This window comes from Lithobates pipiens, unplaced genomic scaffold, assembly GCF_037356315.1.
Source record: "Lithobates pipiens isolate NorthernLeopardFrog02 unplaced genomic scaffold, aLitPip1_a1.2 Scaffold_19, whole genome shotgun sequence".
Lineage (NCBI taxonomy): Eukaryota > Metazoa > Chordata > Amphibia > Anura > Ranidae > Lithobates > Lithobates pipiens.
Genome location: NW_027507764.1, coordinates 220869959 through 220885294, shown reverse-complemented (window position 1 = coordinate 220885294; position 15336 = coordinate 220869959). Strand labels below are relative to the sequence as shown.

The following is a 15336-nucleotide window of genomic DNA, read 5'->3' as shown; positions in this document are numbered from 1 at the left end:
GTGCACTGGTCCAAATCATTTGGTGAAGGGAGGATTATAGTGCAGGGTTGTTTTTCAAGGGTTGGGCTTGACCCTTTTAGTTCCAGTGAAGAGAACGCTTAAGGTGTCAGCATACCAAGACATTTTAGACAATTTCATGCTTCCAACTTTGTGGGAACAGTTTGGGGATGGCCCTTTTCTGTTCCAACATGACTGAGCCCCAGTGCACAAACAAGATCCATAATGACGGGGATGAGCGAGTTTGCGGTGAAGAAACTTGACTGGCCTGCACAGAGTCTTGACCTCAACCAGATAGAACACCTTTGGGATGAATTAAAATAGGGATTGCAAGCCAAGTCTTCCCATCCAACATCAGAGACTGACCTCACAAATGCACTTTTGGAAGAATGGCCAAACATTCCCATAGACACACTCCTAAACCTTGTGGACAGCCTTTCTAGAAGAGTTGAAGCTGTTATAGATGCAAAGGGTGGGCCAACTCAATATTGATCGCTATGGACTAAGACTGAGATGCCATTAAAGTTCATGCGTGTGTAAAGGTAATACTTTTGGTTTTATATATATATATATATATATATATATATATATATATATATATATATATATATATATATATATATATATATATATATATATATATATATATATATCATTTGTTGCTTATAGTATATACTTACAAAACACTAGGGTTGATTTACTAAATCTGTAGAGTGGAAAATCTGGTGCAGCTGTGCATGGTAGCCAATCAGCTAACCTCAGCTTGTTCAATTAAGCTTTAACAAAAATAAATTAAAAAATCGGAGCGGATTGGTTTCTATGCAGAGCTGCACCAGATTTTGAACTTTCCACTTTTAGTAAATGAACCCCACATTCTAAGCTTTAGGAAATAAAAAAAGTCTGAATGTCTTTTCTATGGCTCTGAAAGTTAACCATACATATTATGAAACCTAAAGTACTATGATGTTCCTTTGTATATGGTAGATGCAGCTGTAAGCTTAGCTTAAAGTGGTATTAAACCCAAAAGCAAAAATGTAATATATTGAAGCTTACCAATTTGTAGATGTGATGGTTGCATTCCTTTTCTTTTAGGCTTTCTTTCTTCGGTTTTCATCTGGTGATCTGGACAGTAAGTCTTGTTTTCAAAAAGACAAGCTCTCTTGCAGATGTATCAGTTACAGAAATGAGACAAACCATTTGCCACTCACAGGGGTGTGTACAATGATCAGCTTTTATTTATTTAAGTAAAACACTTATCCCAGAAGGAACAAAACTGTTGCTCTAACTGCTTATAAGGTATTAACTGGAATTAAGAATAAAAACGCAAATAGATGTTTTTATTTTAACCCAGAGTTTTGTGTCACTTTAAAATCTATTTAAAGGATAAGTTCACCTTTTATTTCTCTATATTTCAGCTTTCCATTTTCCATAAAATCTACAGACACGTACCTTACTGTCCTCCATCCATGTTTCCAAACGTATCTGTTGCTTCTGCCTTCCTTCCTTACAGATTGTAGGTCATGACACAGGAAAGAGTTGACCAGATGATCTCATTAGCATACACCGAGTCTCACTGTTCTTGTGTAAACACACCAATTTCACTTTAAGGACCTATTCACATCTAGCATAGTGAGAGCGAACCTGTTGATTTAAATGGACTCTGCTATATGTGGCTTATGGGACACGTTGGTGTTTTGTGGGTTACTGTGCAGCATTTGCCACCCATTTTTTCACATGACAAAATATGTTTTTGCTTCTGTGTTCGGTGTGTTGTTTACAATCCATGGCACTCAAAGGGCTAGTAATTTTAGGTGTATAAAGGTGGCCATAGACTATACAATCTGATTGTACAATCTCTTTTAGATCTGCCATCAATTAGGTAGTGCAAGTACCTGCCTGATTGAATACAGTGCGATTGACTAGATAGTTTTTTCCTCCTATTATGTAAATTTGGTAAATCTATGGAAGATTGTACAGTCAGATTGTATAGTGTATGGCCACCTTTATACAACTAAAATTACTAGTTGCCCTTTCAGTGCCATTAGCTGTTAACAACACACCAAACACAGAAGCAAACACACATTTTGCCATGTGGAAAAACTGGTGGCAAAATACGCACAGTAAAAAACACACAATCCACAAAAGCCACATATAGCACAGCCTATTGAAATCAACGGGCTGCCCTATGCGTGTCACAGGAAAAACGAGCCACAAAACGTTCGCACCCACTATGCTAGATGTGAATGGGGCCAGAAAGTGAAATTGGTGCGTTACCACAAGAACAGTGAGGCTCCATTGCATTTCCTTGCATTTCAGAAATGCGCTGCACCAAAAATCACAGTAAAAACGCACCAAGCTCCACTCCAAAAAAAGGTTCTGAAGCTTCTTTGGGGCAATTGCTGTGTGTAGGACGGCCCATTCAGGTGGATGGACTGCCCTATACGTGATGAGTGAAAATGCTCCAAAGCACCTCCCCCCCCCCCACTAAAAACAAAAAGGCATGTCTGAATGCGAATTCTCGCTATGCAGAGATGTGAACGGGGTTTGACAGCTGAGTATTTCTGTCCACTTGTTTCTATGTACTTGTATTAAGATGGCCATACACTATGCAATCTGATTGTGTATTTAGTGAGAAGGGTGATCACTGATTGCATTTCATTTAAAAAACATGCAGCTGGAAATAGGAGGGTGGATGATGTAGGGTGTATGCTAATGAGGTCAGCTGGTCAACTCCTTCCTGTGTCATGACCTATAGTCTGTAAGGAAGTAAGGTAGATGGATTCATTTGGAAACATGGATGGAGGATAGTAAAGTAAGTGTCTGTAGATTTTATGGGGAAAAAAAAAAAAAAAAAGTACACAAAGGTGAACTTAGCCATTAATGCCAGGACTTTTTTTTTTCCATTTTGAATGGAGCAGAAATTGCCTAAAACGTTGGTCAGTTTATTCTTTTTTCCCTGTGTTCTATTTAAAAGATTAATTTCTTGTGCTGTAGACACAACAGGAAGTTAGGGGTAATTACACCAAAGTGACAGATATCCCCTAATGAACAGATGTCACCAGACCAAATATCCTCATTGTAAAGTTTCTCCCCTATTCCTAGTCACAACTCCCAAAATCTACATTTCTCTTACTTTTAGACCCAGGATAGTGGTCATCAGGAAAAAACTGAGATGGTGAATCTGAGCCTAGGTTCACACTGAATGTGTGTTTAAAAATCGTGCGAGTTCAGCTTTTCAACGATTTTACACCGTCACTTCAGTCTGACTTTGCCTGAACCAGCACAGATGTCTCTCAAATTGCCCCCAAAGTGCCATGCATGCTCAGATTAAATTACGAGACGAAAGCTATTGGCTACTGGCCTCTTAATAGTACCGTCATACGTGTTCTACGTCACCTCGTTCTGAACAATCAGATTTTCCGACAACTTTGTGTGACCGTGTGTATGCAAGACAAGTTTGGGCCAAAATCCATCGGAAAAAATCAGACAGATTTTGTGGTCGGAATGTCCGACCGTGTGTACAGGGCATAACACCCTCCCTCTAGACTGACACTGTTGCTGTCCGAAGGTGTCCCTTGTGCTCTTTCATCCAGAGTTATGTCTCACTAGTACAGGAGATGTGTTACTGGCCAGATCACCAGGTGAAAGCAGAGAGGGGAAAAGAAAGGTAGTGCAGCCACCACATCTAATGGTAAGCTGCAATAAATTACATTTTTGGTTTTGGGTTTAATACGGCTTTAAAGTAAAAAGGTTTTGGCTTAAAGGCTGGGCTCACACTATTGCCGCATGCGTCTCACAGCAGGGGTCTGGTGCGTCCCTGTTCACTGTTCCAGGTTCGATTTCAGCTCGAATTTTGGGCTGAATTTGGATCTGAAATGGACCAAAAGACGCAAAGAGTTTCTGTGCAATTCACACCGGAGCCGCTGCAGAGATATGTGAACCGGCTCCATAGAGAGCCAGTCACAATTTCCTACCATGAGAATTGGATGTGGGGAAACTCGCATCCAATTTGCATAGGTGTGAACCCAGCCTTAATGTTTAGATAACCATAATGCTGTATAAGAGATTTTAATTATATTTGATAATACATTGCATACATGATTGCTACCTTATTATTACTATGCCTAAAGTTTTTTTTCCTATTGTTTATGGAATTACTGTTGGATATACTTGGCTACATTCTGAATACGTGCTGTATGACCTAAAGGCTATACGTTTACATTTTGCCCTGGTTCACATTAATGCGATTTGGCATGCAATTTGACATGTCAAATTGCATGCCAAATTGGCGGCTATTGCCCGCAGGGGAACCGTCCGAATTGGTGGGATGCCGACTTTATGGCGCCGCTCCAATTCCCAAAAGTAGTTTTTGTACAACTTTTGGAGATTTCAGGTGAAATTTCAATAGATATCTGTGCAAGATACCGCACAGATATCTCTGAAATCTTCGGATTGACATGCGGGAATGAAATCGTGCAAGTTCAGCTAAAATCGCACGATTTCAATCCCACATCAATGTGAACCAGGGCTTAGAGTGAAACAGGCTATGCAGACAAGGGATCCAAGTAGATTAAAATGTACTGTCCGGTTTTTAAAATGCTGCTTAATGTAGCTGGCATACCTGTAGGCCATTTATGTCACCTGCAAAGCCTGGCTGAAAAACTACCACATTGTTTGCATTGTCCCTTCCTGAATAATTGTCAGGATATACAGTAATATCTTCTGATTGCTCTCCCCCCCAGAACACAGGAGCGATCACACTCCTGCGTTCAAATGCCACGCATGCGCAGTGCACTGTATCCCCTGTCGCAGCAGCGTTTGAGCGCAGTGTTGCTGGGACAGGGGTAGATAGGGCACAGCATTTGAACATGGGAGCACAATCATTCCTGTGAAGTGAACTTAATAAAATGTTACTAAAAGAAAAGAAAATGTTGTCGTTCTTACTTTATAGTAGTTCTTCATGGTAACAGAAAAAAAAAAAATCGCATGTTACAGTGATTGAGGCAGTGTATAACTAAACTAGCAACAAATATTCACCAGTTGAGTTGCGTGTTTTAGTTTGTCTTGCTTGAAGCTATTCTATTATGCCCTTGAAAGCAATCACTTTGCTCATAACGGACATACTTGAAATACTAAAGACAATTATACTCTATGGAAAAACAGTGATGCGCAAGTAAATGACACACATGCATAACGTATAGTGTGTGCATAAGCAGCATTTACATCTTACACATTCCTCAAAGTATATGAAAGGCTCATTTAAAATGTATGTAAATGCAAACCTTTTTTTTTTTTCGTTTTTTTTAGTTTTGGATATATGAAAAACACATTTTAACCTCCCTGGCGGGACGATTATTTCGGATTTTAGGTGCTAAAAGCGGTACCATTATTTTGCATGAAAATTTGGCGTTTTATATTGTAGTCCTGTAATTCTTAGGAATAACTCTCTTAAATCTGTCCAAACCAGAGTCTAGCAGACATCCCGGGTATGATAAAGTTTGAAAAATTAAATCATAAATTATAATATAATAAATAATTATAAATAATTGTACCAAATAATAATATAACAATAATAAAAATTATTCAATAATGTAATCAAATCAAAAACACTGAAATTTGCTCAGTTGCAGAATTGTCACTGTCATTACTTTTCAGTATTTGATGACGGATCTCCCCACAAATCGCTATCGCTCAATTCTAATTTATTATCGCTGTTTTCTAGCTGGTCTAAAATCATTTTTGATGTACAGTGACAGTTTTGGTTGCTATGGGCAATCTCCAGTTTCCAGGCATAAAGAACAGTTTTTATTATATAAAACTGCATGCAGGACACTGGGCAGATCACTAGGGACAACGGGGATGTGAAATATTTACATACAGCAATGTAATCTGTAAGATTACATTATACTGTATGTATACTGTTTGTTTCACTTTTTGAATTTGGCGCCGATCTCCGTCCCCGTGCGTCGCAACGCTCGCAGGGCACGGAGATCGGTGATGTAATGCATCGAGCGAGACACGGCTCGCTCGTACAGCGGGGAGACAACGCTGGATCCGAAGGAGAAGGTAAGTAAACCTCCTCCTGGATCCAGCGACGCAGTCCCGAGTCTGACTCGGGGATACCGCTTTTGGTATGAAAAATCCACCCCGAGCCAGACTCGGGAATACCGTCAGGGGGGTTAAATGTATGTTAAAAGGCAAACTTTTTTTTTTAAGATTCAGATATATAAAAGCCACATTTAAAATGTATGTAAAGGCAAACATTTTATTTTATTTTTTAGTTTTGGATTTTTGAAAGCCACATTTAAAATGTATATAAAGGCAAAATTTCATTTTTAGTTTAGTTTTGGATATATGAAAGACACATTTAAAATGTATGTAAAGGCAAACTTTTTTTCTTTAAATTCGGATACATTAAAGCCACATTTAATATGTATGTAAGGGCAAACTTTTTGTTTTTTAGTTTCGGATATATGAAACATATATATAATATATATATATATATAAAAAAAGGTTTGCCTTACATACATTTTAAAATGTATGTAAAGGCAAACTTATTTCTTATAGTATATCCAAAACAAAAGAAAAAAGTTTGCCCTTACATACATTTCAGTTTCGGATATATGAAAGACACATTTAAAATCTATATAAAGAGAAACTTTTTTTTTTTTAGTTTCAGATAGCGTGGTTAGAACTTGCATAAGGTCTTTATTGCCATCTTTGACCTCATTGGAGAGGTTCAAACCTTTATTTATCCTGGTGTCACTGATACAGAAAGCAAAGAAAAATTAGACATTTGATAAAGGAGTTAAAGTGGTTGTAAACGCTAAGCCCTTGTACACACAGTCGAACATTTCGACAACAAAATCCGTCGGATTTTGTCCGAAACTGGTGTTGCATACACATGGTCAGACAAAGTTGTTGGAAAATCTGATCGTTCGTAACATGATGACGTTAATGCGATACGATGGCACTACGTTCAGGCTAGTAGCCAATAGCTTTGGTCTAAGAATTTGATCTGAGCATGCGTGGCACTTTGTCCGATCGGAATTCTCTACAAACGATTGGACAAAGTCCGATCGGATCATGTTGTCAGAAAATTTTACAGCCCAGCTCTAAAATTTTGTCGGTCGGATATTCCGACGGAAACAGTCCGATAGAGCCCACACACAGTCGGATTATCCGACAACACAGTCAGATCAGACATTTTCCGTCGGAATGTCCGACCGTGTGTACAAGGGCTTACATACCACCTTTACCTACAGGTAAGCCTATAATAAGGCTTACCTGTGGGGACTGGAAATATCTTCTAAACCTGTACAGTTTAGAAGATATTTACCATATACGCTTGCGCCAACATCATTGGTGCATGTGCATTGAAGAAAGGGCAGGATCGTGCCATTTCTATAGTGCCCATGCCGTGATCGTCAACTCCTGAAGTGGGAGTGACGTCATGCGATTCCAGCCAGTAACAGAGCCGGAGTCTATGGCCCTGGAAGGAAGAGGGGCGAAGATGGATGCTTCCTGCAGTGGGGATAGTTCGGGCATCCTTTGGAGGTAAGTGCCACATAATGGGCTAGTATGCATTGCATACTAGCCCATTATGCTTTTGCTTTGCAGGGTTTGCAGGAAATTAAAGTAAAAGGAACTAAAACCCATTAGGGTTTAGTTCCTCTTTAAGCGCCAATTGATGGCAAATGTTCTGGTGACAAATGCCTTGGATGAGAATTTTCCTCTCGTTGCCTATTGTGTCTCCAGATCAGGAATTGAAAGTAAATCATCCTAGTGGAACACAGAAGGCATTAAATAAATAATTCAATTAAATAAGCTGAGAAGAGTTTGAACACTTTCCTACTATATTCAAAACTAAAATAAAAAAAAAAGTATTGCCCATAGATTAACTTTATAGTCATGCTACTATAGACACAATGACATTCAATTTTTATATCTAACTGTAGTAGTAGAGCATTGTGCCATATTAGCCAACAATTTATGCAGAAAGTGTGGAGTTTAAGTAGCTAACTTAAAGTGTCATTAAACACAGACTATGAAAAACTCTTATTATATATATATATATACATGCTATATAACAGAGTGTTCATACTCATAAAACCACTAAAACACAGGTTTTGTGTACAGTTAAATATACCTTGTTTATCCTGTCTTTAGCTGTCCCTCCCACCATCTGTGTGTCCCCACTGCAGGCTGAGATTGTGTTAACTAGCTGGTGTCCTCTACTGAGCATGCCCAGTTCTAAGCTCTTTAGCCACCTGATCTGGACAGAAAAGAAAAAAGAGGAAGTAAAGAGTCACACATGTGGGCATAGACACACATTGGTAAATGACACTCCCCTCCCTCCCTCCTCCTTCGTGCCCTTCTATTGCTAAATACTATAGAGGTGGAAAATAGTATGCCAATTGATTACATTCAATAAGAAACTCACAAAATTAGCTTAGTTTTAATATAAATCAGTGTTAAATATATCAAATATAATTTCTAATACCCGTAAAGTAAAAAGAGTCTTGACATCCGATAAAGCATACATTTGTTCTGGGACTTTGAGTGAGGAGCAACACACAAAGCCACTAAATCCATAGTGTACAAATGTATTGATAAATACAATTCTCATTACAATACATGAACGATCGATAAAATACTGATTTATAATAATTCCATAATATATTTTATACAGAATAAAATTGTACATGATAAAGGTGAAAAATGCATCTTAAAAATGTGTAAAAATTTGTTTTGCGTATCTCATTTCACTTCCTCAGAAGTAGATGCATATATAATCTGTAAAGTAGAACATCAATAATAAAGTATTTAACACAATAAGTAAGTAGTATTATTCAAACTTCAAGGGCTACCGCACCAAGATGCCATCTGAAAAAAGTGAAAGCTGGTGTCAATTATCTTTGACTCTGCTGACACCATATTAATGCACAAAAAATACACATTTGATGTTTAATAAAGATTTATTGGGAGCTGTAAACCAGTGTTTTGATATTTATAATTTAATCTGAATTCCTCTTATGAAACGGTTTGTGACTGACACAGCACTAGGGATGAGCCGAACACCCCCCGGTTCGGTTTGCACCAGAACTTTCGAACGGAACCCAAATTCGTACGAACGTTAGAACCCCATTGAAGTCTTTGGGACTCGAACGTTTGAAATTAAAAGTGCTAATTTTAACGGCTAATATGCAAGATACTGTCCTAAAAAGGGTTTGGGGACCTGGCTCCTGCCCCAGGGGACATGGGTCAATGCAAAAAAAAGTTTTAAAAATGGCCGTTTTAGCGGGAGCACTGATTTTAATGACGATTAAAGTGAAAAAAAAAGTGAAATATTCCTTTAAATATCGTGCCTGGGGGGTGTCTGTAGTATGCCTGTGAAGTGCCACGTGTTTCGCGTGTTTAGAACAGTCCCTGCACAAAATGACATTTAACGGAAATAACGTCATTTAAAACTGCTTGCGGTTTTAATGTTATATCTGGTTCCTGCAATATGGTTGAAAATCATTGAGAAAATGGCATGGGTAGCCCTCCCTGCCCATTACCAGCCCCTTTGGGTCTTGTACGCATAATAAGGGGAACCCCGTACCCATATTAAAAAAAGGAAATGCGTGTGGCCCCCAGGCCCTATATACTCAGAACAGCAGTATACAGGCAGTGCAAACAAGACAGGGACTGTGTAGGTTTGTTGTGTTGAGTTGAATCTGTTTGTAATTTTCAACTGGTACATTTTTAAAGTGTAGCTCAATCTCCTAACACTGACTGAAAGCTCTATTTACAACGAGCAAGATAGTTAGCTATATAGGTGGATATAGCGGTGTATACTGCGTTCAGAGCACGCAGACAGCACGCACAATCTCCTAACACTGACTGAAAGCTCTATTTAAAACGAGCAAGATAGTTAGCTATATAGGTGTATATAGAGGTGTATACTGCGTTCAGAGCACGCAGACAGCACGCATAATCTCCTAACACTGGTTTGTAGTGGTCACAAGCAGATGATGTGGGAGACACAGAGGGAACAGTACATGTGGTAGTTCAAAAGGGGGACACCCCCCAGGCTGTATTTGCCTCACAAGACAGATAGAACCCTGGTGGTCTCTAGTGGTGTTTTTTGCAATATCAGCAGGCGTTCAGGGGGACCTGGGCCCTCTAGCAAGGGAGGCAGATCCCAAGGTGCTGGTACTGGGGAGCAGGGGGTGCCCAAAAGAGCTCAAGGTCCACTCTGTACTGCCACTGGGCTCCGACCAGCCTTCCAGGCCTCAGATAGTGTGAGCTGCTTCAGGCTCACTTGATGGAGCAGTAGCGGTGTAATCTGTGGCAGTCCCTTTCTTACTGGAGCCCCAGGGAGCGTTTAAAGTATCCCAGCAGTCCCAAGCAGCACTCGCCCAGGTGTTGGGCCCTCGGGCCTACTCAAAATGGCGCCCTCCTGCTGTCCTCCGCGGCCCATGTGGTGGGATCCTGGCTGGGCCCAGGGTGCAGGGAGGCTCCTGGTATCCTCCGGAGTCCCACGGGGGCCTCCGGGTTAGTCTCGGCTCTGTACTGCCTCCTGGAGCTCCGCTGCGGCTCCCGGAGAGGCGTCCGCTGTGGGTAGGCCACAAGATGGCGGCGGTAGGCCTCGTTGTAGGCCCGGGCCGCGCGATCGTGGCAAAAGACTGAAAATGTCACTGCGGTCACCTCCCGCGGCGGCTCAGCTACCTCCCGGTGTGTGCGGTGGGTGAATTCAGCTGCCTGGGTCGGCGGATGGCTGAAGATTGTGTTCGGTGGTGAGGAGCTCTGTCTCCACACGTCCGCTCAGCTTCACGTCTGGCCACGCCCCCCCCCCAATGGCCCATCTGTTGATCAAGCTTCCTCCTCTCCCCTGTTGGCTGAGAACAGGGGAACCAATACCATGAACAGACCGGAGTGGCGTAAAAATTGTAAGAATATGCATCTTTCACACCAGTTAGTAAGCATATGTGTTAGGAGAGGGAAGGGAGTATTTTGAAGATTAGACCCAGAATTCTACTTTAAAGCGGAGTTCCGCTTTAAAAGAAAATGACTGCTGACTTTTAATAATCAGACACTTACCTGTCCCAGGGTCCAGCGATGCGGGGGAACGAAGCACCGCTCGTCTCCTCCTCTGCTCAGCGGTGCTGGCATTGTATCTGTGGGCGCCCGGCTTCACAGCCAGGCACCCACTGCTCATACACGAGCCGCACCGTGTTCCGTGACTGACCGCACAATCATCTGGGACCTGTGACGTGTCCCAGATGATTGCCTAGAGGGAGGGGGGAGAGGTGATCTTCCTTCCGGAGCCGAGGGTGCATCAGAAGGAAGTGGGAACTGGAGTCCTCTGAAAAGAGGGTATCCATTTTCCCCAAAAATATAACATGCCAAATGTGGCATGTCAGGGGGTTACCTTCTCTTAAAGCGGAAGTTACATTTTTGGGTGGAACTCCACTTTAACTCATCTTCCTAAAATGTGCATGTTGACATGCACAATGCGAAAATTACTCTGGTAGTACAAGGGTTCTAAAGAGAAAAGATGATGTTCAATGTCCCAAAACTTAAAGCAACCAAACACATTTTAGAATTAGACAAGGAAAAGATTAGTTATATTTGGAGGTTATTGATGATTGCAATCTTTTCTTTATGAAAAAAAGACAAATATTAAATCAACACAAACCCATAGATAGTTCCTTGGGATGTCTCTTGAATATAAAGTTTGCAGAGCCTTTTCAGCAGTTTAACTTTTTGCAATGGAAATAGGAAATTGTTAATCCCAGACTCCCATAACCATGGAAATGTCAAGAAAGAAGTTTAGACTACTTCCTCCTTGAATTGCTCTCCGTTTCTTTGTTGGCTTGCCAATATGTGGAAAAAGAGAAATACACGTTTAGAAAAGGTGAATAAAGTAGCTGACCCTAATAATCTGCCTTTCCTCCTCTTTAACAACCAAATGTGTTATGCTCTCTTTGCATAGCCCGTGTCTCAAGACGCTCTGGCTATGAGATTCATTTTTTGAAAAATAAACAAGGAGGATGTATTATGGTGTAAACAATGCAAAAGGAGCCTAGTGACATGACGTCTTTCGTTTTTAACATCAATTCTTGTTAACTTACATCAGAAGAGTAACTATGGATGCTTGCAGGTAAGACGTCTTTAGAATCTGGCTACAATATTTATAGACTTATGAAGGCTGTAGAATACTACATGTGCAGAATGACTTCTGATTATGCAGATCGTGATTAATTTTAGTTTTCTTTACTGCTAAGTATATATGTTTTTTAAATGTAATGTAATTAAGCTAAGAACAAAATGACAAAATTATAATTTTAGCTTAGCTAATTTGTTTCAGAAAAGTGACAGTTGTATTTGCAGTGCTTACTGATTTTGAGTGATTTTTATTAAGGTCACTTCTGAAAAATGTTAAATATATATATATATTATATTGTAAGCAAGAAATAGGTGATATCTGTGATTTTTTTTTGGATATCATGCTTTGAATTACTGGACGGATGTGCCCAAGCCATGATGTGGCAGGCCAGCAGGTGATAAAAAAACTTGTTAGTTGTGTGTAATATTAAAATGTATTTCAGTTGGATTAACAAAGCATCCAAGATCCATACTAAAGAAAGTAGTCAAACAATAGGAAACTTTTAAATAACATAGGACCCTTAGGCCCCACACCTGAGCATTTTGTAGCTGGAAGCTGTAAACTCCAAAACACTCATAAAGAAAAAAAAAAATGATTCTCTATGGTAGTGGTTCACAACTCCACTTTAAATGCCTGAAGCCAAACTCCTGAAGCTCAAAAAAGTTTTGAAGTTACTTTTGTAACTCGATTCAGTCAAATTATCGCTTTTTTTAAGTTGAATGTACACTTTTAAGTTGTTTAAGTTGTAAAGTACAATGATGTAGCAGATGATAGTTTTTTCTATTGGCTAATCCAAAAACGCCAAAGCTGCAAAACGATTGGAAAACACACACAAATGTACAAATGTACACACAAGCATGCAACATAATCCCTGAAAAAAATGTGACACTCAGGTGTGAATGCAGCGTTACTGCTGGTCCACATGTGCAAATTAAAGGGTCATAATTGCTATTTTACTTGATCAGGTGATCACTGCTGTCTATTTAATAAGAATATTTAAAGTAAAAAAATTAATTGTGGAGAAAGAATATGCAAAGAAAATATTCACTGCCTTATTAAGCTTTACTATTTCAAAAATTCTAAATACATCCCATGATGTACAGAAAGAGGGGCAAGGGGCAATACAGGCTGAGAATTTATGACTGTTATATTCTTGGAGCAGCAAGAGTTAGCGTAAAAGGATCAATTCTACCCAATTCTAATATTTTAGCTACTTTATATAGATTCTGTTGAGTTACAATAATAGCTTCTCATTTGAAATTCACGTCTTTAGCTACAAAATCTCAAACTTACTATTGATGAGTCCCTAATCAAATGCTAATATATAAGTGAGTCAGGGAACGTGAGACTGCTTGTAATAGTATGGTAGGTTTCTAGAGTTTGGAACTACCATTCCCCTAATGTTATTAACCACTTCAACAGGGCTGGTGCAAGGATCGTTAACACCCTAAGCGAAAACCTAATTTTGCCGCCCCCACCCACCCCCGGCTGCGCCCATGACTCCACCTTACCCTGCCCTTGCTACACATGACCTATCTGACCCCTACACTGACCCCCTGACACATAAACGAATCCACCCGACTCCTACTTCCTGCACTACTCACATCACACTGACCCCTACACTGACCCACCTGATAATTACGCTGACCATCACGCTGACACCTACGCTGACCATCACGCTGACACCTACGCTGACCATCACGCTGACACCTACGCTGACCATCACGCTGACACCTACGCTGACCATCACGCTGACACCTACGCTGACACCTACGCTGACACCTACGCTGACACCTACGCTGACCATCACGCTGACACCTACGCTGACCATCACGCTGACACATACCCTGAAAACACATACCCTGAAAACACATACCCTGAAAACACATACCCTGAAAACACATACACTGGCACATACAATGGCACTGACGCATACACTGACCCATACACTGACATGACACATGCACTGACACATACACAGACACATCACACTGACATGACACATTACACTGACACGACACATTACACTGACACGACACATTACACTGACACGACACATTACACTGACACGACACATACACTGACACATTACACTGACATGACACATACACTGACACGACACATACACTGACACACCACACTGACATGACACATACACTGACACACCACACTGACATGACACATACACTGACACATCACACTGACATGACACATACACATCACACTGACATGACACATACACAGACACACCACACTGACATGACACATACACAGACACACCACACTGGCATGACACTGACACACATCACACTGACCTACCTGACTCCTACTTCCTGCATTACTCACACACAAACCCCCTCCATACAGCTCAATGGATCCATCCTCCTCCTTACCTCTGCTCTTTGATGCTGCCTTCAGCGACCATCATCCGGGCCTCTCCGACTCCTCCGCACTGCCAGCGCCATCCACCCGCTCCGCCGGGGCCACACCAGCGCCATCCATCCGCTCCGCCTCCATCATATTCCCACCGGGACCAGGCCAGCGCCGTCAACCCCGCTCCATGATGTCCCCGCCGGGCAGGAGGTCAGCTGACCGACCTCTCGAAGCTCCCATCTCCGCCGAGCCCCGCCCCTCCGCTGCACTCACACAGACACACAGCGCCGCTCCAGAGGGACAGGCTGGAGCAAAGAAGTCCCGGAGTGGCGCTGTGAGATGAATACGGTGGGGGCGCTCAGCGGGAAACATGGGGGATTGGTGGCACCGGTGGAACACCACAGGGGGGGCGAGAGAGCAGAAGAGGAGCTCACACTGGGCAGAGGCCGTAGTTGCACCCTAGGTGGTAGTGCGCCCTAGGCGACTGCCTACTTCGCCTAGTGGTAGCGCCGGCCCTGCACTTCAATACCGAGCACTTAAACACCTTCCTGCCCAGACCAATTTTGAGCTTTCAGCGCTGTCGCAATTTGAATGACAATTGCATGGTCATGCTACATTGTACCCAAATGAAATTTTTATAATTTTTTCCCACAAATAGAGCTTTCTTTTGGTAGTATTTGATCACCTCTACGGTCTTTTTTTATTTGTTTAGCAAAAGATAAAGACCGAAAATTTTGAAAAAAAATATATGTTTTTTTTTTGTTTCCATTTCAAAACTTTGTAAATAAGTAAGTTTTCTTCTTCACTGATGG

The 15336-nt window shown here is 41.2% G+C and overlaps 1 protein-coding gene across 3 annotated transcripts in view; it reads left to right on the top strand.

Annotated features, from left to right (window-relative positions):
• Positions 1–15336, top strand: part of ITPRID1 (ITPR interacting domain containing 1) — a 208048-nt gene that overhangs the window by 21007 nt on the left and 171705 nt on the right. The window contains exon 1 of one of the 3 annotated variants that reach the window (XM_077491714.1): positions 12048–12145. The exons of the other annotated variants lie outside the window; for them this stretch is intronic. The gene's annotated coding sequence lies outside the window, so the exon portion shown is untranslated. Of the gene's footprint in view, positions 1–12047; positions 12146–15336 lie in introns of those variants that run through there. 3 annotated transcript variants of the gene reach the window in all.